The sequence below is a fragment of the Callorhinus ursinus genome, unplaced genomic scaffold, assembly GCF_003265705.2.
Source record: "Callorhinus ursinus isolate GAN/ISIS: 27379988/994484 unplaced genomic scaffold, GSC_fseal_2.0 scaffold27, whole genome shotgun sequence".
NCBI lineage: Eukaryota > Metazoa > Chordata > Mammalia > Carnivora > Otariidae > Callorhinus > Callorhinus ursinus.
In genome coordinates, this window is record NW_027397089.1 from 15,041,256 (window position 1) to 15,046,753 (window position 5,498).

A 5,498-nucleotide genomic window follows, 5' to 3' on the forward strand; every position below is an offset into this window, starting at 1 on the left:
GGAAAGCCAAGCTCTAGCTTTATGGTCAGACTTTCATAATCTTCCAAGCTGGTAAGAAATGCTGACTTTCCAATTTCGCAGTTGGAACCCTACACCCGGTATAAGTCCTGGTCCCCGTCGCTCTCTTTTGAGCAATACCTCGGTACCAGGGGCAGCTATGAAGCCAAACTCACCTTTTAATCACCTCGGGGCAAAACCAGAGATGGACTTCTTTCCCAGTTTCACTTTGTAGTTATGATGAGGAATTCGACCTCAGACACATGAGGGGCATGGTGCTTGCTGCCTTGGTTCAGAACACAGCCATGCCCATTTCTCAGCCTCAGTCTTACTACTGTTCATCTCTCAAGGTGACATGAGCTGGCAATGAAGTGTGGTGCCTTCTAAACCCCCCCGCCCCAGGCGAGTGAGGGGAGTGGGGGACCTGCAGGAGGATATTTTGGCTCATATTTAGGGGGCTTTAAGTTCCTGCTACTTCTGAATAACTGTTTTTACTTTTGTTTATTTTCTCTTTCCTTTCCTTTTTTTGTGTGTTTGCCATTGTTTCGTTGTGGCTTATTACTATTATTATATTTTCATTTGTTTCCTTGTTTCTTTTCTTTTGGTTTTTTAACTTACCCCTGTTACCTATTTACCTTATTCCCCATTTCTTTGTACCTGCCCTGTGTAGGAAATCATTCAAATACATTTGGTGTGTGTGTGTGTTTTAAAGTGTGTTCTTGAAAAATGTGTATTACTTGTGAGCATCTATTTTTAATTTCTGCATTTGTTATTGTGATAGAAATCACATTGTGTCTTACTCTTTGTTACCCAGCAGCACATTTTTAAGATCCACTCATACTGTTGTGTGTACATTTGCTCTCTCTCTTCTAGCTGTCCATGGTCCTCCTGGGGGTGCGGCTACACCTTTACCTTTTAATTCATCAGTGGTGGACTTCTAAGTTGCTATGAGCTTCCTGCCACTACAAACAGCACTGCCCTGAACATGTTTCCTTTCAGACAAGTGTGAGACTTTTGGAAGGAAGTACACCCAGGAATTGCTAAGTCATAGGGTATGCATATGTTTAATTTGACTAAGTCGTGCCAGATTGCTCTCAAGAACAGCAGCTTTTGCTTAACTACCCACCAGCATTGCATGAAAACTCCTACACACACATGCACAAATACACACGTCTCTACACACACACACGCAGCACCTATGTACACATAGCAAATACACGTCTTTACCATAACTTACTTAAACCAGCTTCTAATTTTTGCCTTTTTAAGTAAGTGTAACATGCAACTAATGGTTGTCTAATTTGCATGTCTTTGATTCTCTCATGTGCTTTTTTTCATAGGCATTTTGGATTTCCAACTCTGTAAATGACCTGTTTATATATGTTGCCCATTTTTCTGTTAGGATTGTTGTCTTCTTTCAGTTCCCTTCTTGTGTCAAACTGTGTGTGTGTGTTATCAGAAGAAGGGTAAGATTTACTTCTCTCCTTTATAGTTTCCCACTTAAGACCTGTATAATTTTACCATTTATCAACCACATGAAGATCATGTTAAAAGATCTGTTAAAAGTCATGAGCATTAGTGTTAACTGGATTTAGTAGGAAGTTGTAGGTTATTTCCTTTCTTGATACCATCCACTTGTAGGCAGATTGGCAGTATAAATGACAATGGAGCTGTCAAGACTTTCTTTGTTAGGACAGGTCCCTTCCAATTATCAGCAGGTAAAGGGGAAATAAAATTGTTCTCTAATCCCACTTCCGTCAGAATGAACAACTAATCAGACTGCTTCATTGCAATGGAGACAGAAGTCAGTCTTCCCAAGCATCCTCCCTGAAGTTACATGTTGCTTAAGCTCATCGTTTGGGTCCAGTTTCTCATATATACTCCTTCTAATTTTTGCCTTGTGGATTTAGGAATTATAGGGAAAATAGAACAAAATGTGACTAGAAACTGGACTAGGACTATAGCGTTAATTTGAAAAAAGCACACAAACTCTTGGGCATCATTTCAGTTTCCCAATCTATGAATGAAGAAATCAAGCCATATGATGGTTTTGTCTTAGTCAAAAACTAAAACCAAAAAACCAAAGAAACTATGAAGTTCTTCAAACTGTTTCCAAGCTTATTAAGGGCTTGAAGAAGCCTTGAACATGAATTTTTCAAGACAAGAATGGAATCAGTTGTAAGGAAAATACCCAAAGAAAAGGAGAATTCTTTATAGAAAGTAAAATACATAATGGCTAATAAAAATATATTAGCATGGTAGTTGTATAACCTTCACCTAATAGTCTTGACATATACTGTGTAATGGACTTTTGTGCACATGTGTTGTGTTTCTACATCAGAATTATAAAGCTTTATATATGAATAGAAATTCTTAACTCCTTGTAGCAATACATGGACCTCTTATGTAAAATGGTAACTTTGACGGCCTACACTTGACTTTCCCAAAATGTGTTGTGTAGAATGTTAGTAAGTTTTACTTGAAAGGGGGTCCCATGCACAAACATATTTGTTCAGCAAATATTTATTTCCTATCATGTGCCGGGCATTATTTAGGCTCTGAGGATATTCCAGGAAGCAAGAAAAACAAGGTTGCTGCACTCATAAGTTTATATTCCAGGATAGAAAATCAGAATTTTTTAAAAGTTCAGATGGCACTGAGTGCTCTGAAAGAAATACAGTTGGTGATATGGTGGATGTTGTAATAGCACTGTATAGTGACAGATGGCAGCTGTGCTTGTGGTGAGCAGCGCGTGATGTATAGACTTGTCGAATCATTCTGTTGTACACCTGAACCTAATGTAACATTGTGTGTCAACTGTACTTCAGTTAAAAAAAGAAAGAAAGAAGGATGGTGTTTGAGCTGAGACTTGAAGGATGAAGAGAAATTGGTAATAAGAAGAGCTGAGGGGTGTAAGTTTTCAGGCAGAGGAAACTTTAGGTACAAAGGCCCTCATGTAGGGAAGGGCTGATATAGAAAAGGCATAGAAGGAAGCCTAAGTGGACACAAGAGTGGTCAGGGGGAAGGAGAGTGGTGGTTGATAGGTTCGAGAGTGAGGCTTGGGCCAGAGGTCCTAAGATCCGATAGGCCAATATACTTAAGATTAGACTTTAAGAACATTAAACGTGTTGGTGTGCTTTGTTAAGTAGAGGATTAATTTTATTTTTTAAAGCTTATTTTGGCTACTTTGCTGGAATGGGTTTAAGAAACTAAGAGTGGAAGCAGCGACATCAATTAGGAGGACACTGCAGTGCTCCTTCCAGAAAGAATGTGCCTTGGACTGGAGTGATGGCAGCAGTGATGGAGGGAGGGGGGCAGATATTCTTTTGGAGGTCAAACTCACAGACCTTGCAGATAGATTAGATCTGGGTGATGAGCAGAAAAGGGAAGAGTCACAGATGACTTCCAGACATAACACTCAACTGAATGTATATTTTTTAAGTGACGTACTATCTCAGAGCCTTTAATGTATTAATGTACTTTGAGAATCCAAGTAGCGGCACACATAGCATTTTCGAACTTGTTTGTCCATGGAATCCCAGACAGTGTTCTTTAAACCTTAGGACATCCTTTGTGCTTGCATTCTAAAATTGACATTCACCTCTTGATGCTTTGGAAATTAAAATGTTTAGTGGAAAATTATCTATTGAAAGGGAACAGTAATAGAATTGTTGAATTGTTACATTGTAGTCCTGAAACTAATATAATACTGTGTGTTAATTATACTTGAATTGAAAAGATAAAGAATAAAATGTAATAAAATAATAAATAACAAAAGAAAAAAATGAAAACAAAAGGAGAAAGTAAAGGAAACAGTAGTAGAGTTTATTTTCTTCCTTCAATGTAGTTATCCATTTAACCATTCATTTACATATTCAACAAATATCTACTAAACCCTCATTCTGTTCAAACTCAGTAATCAGATCACCAAAGTAAATAAGATAGAATCCTTTTCTTCAAGGCATATTTATAAAGAACTATTTTTTGAAAATTAATTTAAAAGAAAGAATTGAGTAATAAGAAGATAAAAGGGAGGCAGAGTTAGTCATATTGAAAATATTTTGCAAAAGAATTTTGGGAGCGAGTTAAATAAATTTGTAATAACATAAGGGAGGCTCTTGGGACTGCAGTCCCTTGGGAGGAAGCTGGAACTCATGTATGGGTGGGTTGGTAGCAAGGTCAGATTTTTAAACAGGTATTGAGGGTTTCAAGTGAGGTATTCTTGGGTAAAACAAATACAGCGGGACTATGAATGTTGGCAAGTGGGTTACAAATTTATCTTGGCCCAACCTAAGTAAGTTAATGCAAATTTTCCATAAATTCCCCATAAATAGATGTGTGCTGGTAGTCAATTTAGTTCCAACAAAATGTACTGAATGGTACTATATAACTATAAAAAGCCACTGTCACCAAATTTTCCTCTCATGTTTCTTGAGGTCTTGCCATTAGAGATCAGGCTCCTCCTCAAGTATTTCTAGAAATCTGAAGAATCAGTTAAACATATGATTTACCAGTGTAGACATAACTAATTTAATTCCAGACAAACACTATAGGCTCTTCTTAAACTTTAGGTATTTGTTATGCTATGATCATAGTTTTGCAAAAGAGCCTTGATTGTCCTTTATTTTTATAAATAAATTTTTATAAATTTTATAAATCCTATATTTTTTATAAATCCACAAGAATTTGAGCTGTTGGATTGAAGATTGTTTATCTAAAAATGAGGTGTAGAAAGAAGCACTGAAGTGAACATGAGAGATACTCATTAAAAAACATTATGATACTCTTCAGGTATCTCTGGTAAAAACACATATAATGTTTATGGAATTTTTCCTTTCTTCAGTCTCATGCTATGACTGTCTCTGAACTGAGGGCTGCATTTGCATGCTATTAGGGTCACAGATCACATTCCTAAGGAATAAAAAAATAAATCTGTCCAATTAGTAAATCCTATTCACACAATAAATTCTTTTTTATTTGTATGAGTTTGGAACATGAACATGGGACTTGCGAAATGAGGGCACTTTACATATTCTAAAATAAGAATAAAGAATAAAAAATGACTAGGGAGATAAGAACAGTAAAGTTAATTCAGGAAAGCTGTTGCATTTATAACCTAGAAGAGGTTGTCCTTTTCAAGGCAGTTAAAATGGACTGAAATATTCAGAAAAATTACTTGAAATCCTTCCAAATGCATCTTTTATGTAGCTTTATAAAATATATTTATTTATTTAAACTAATGGCATTTCTAAATGAACAAAAGGACAAAATATACTTAGTAAATGCCAGATGTTCACCTTACTAAAATAAAAGCCCTGTAAAGGTGTCAGAAATCACATTCAGATGAATGAATGTGTGTCTGGTATCCTCCACTGGCCCCTCTAAATCTACCTTCTTTCCTTCCCCATCCTACTTCTGGCCTTGGGAGGCTGATGTACATGGCCCATATTAACAAAGCCCCTTGCCCTCTGGCTTTTGATTGGTTTTGCCAATGGGGAGCT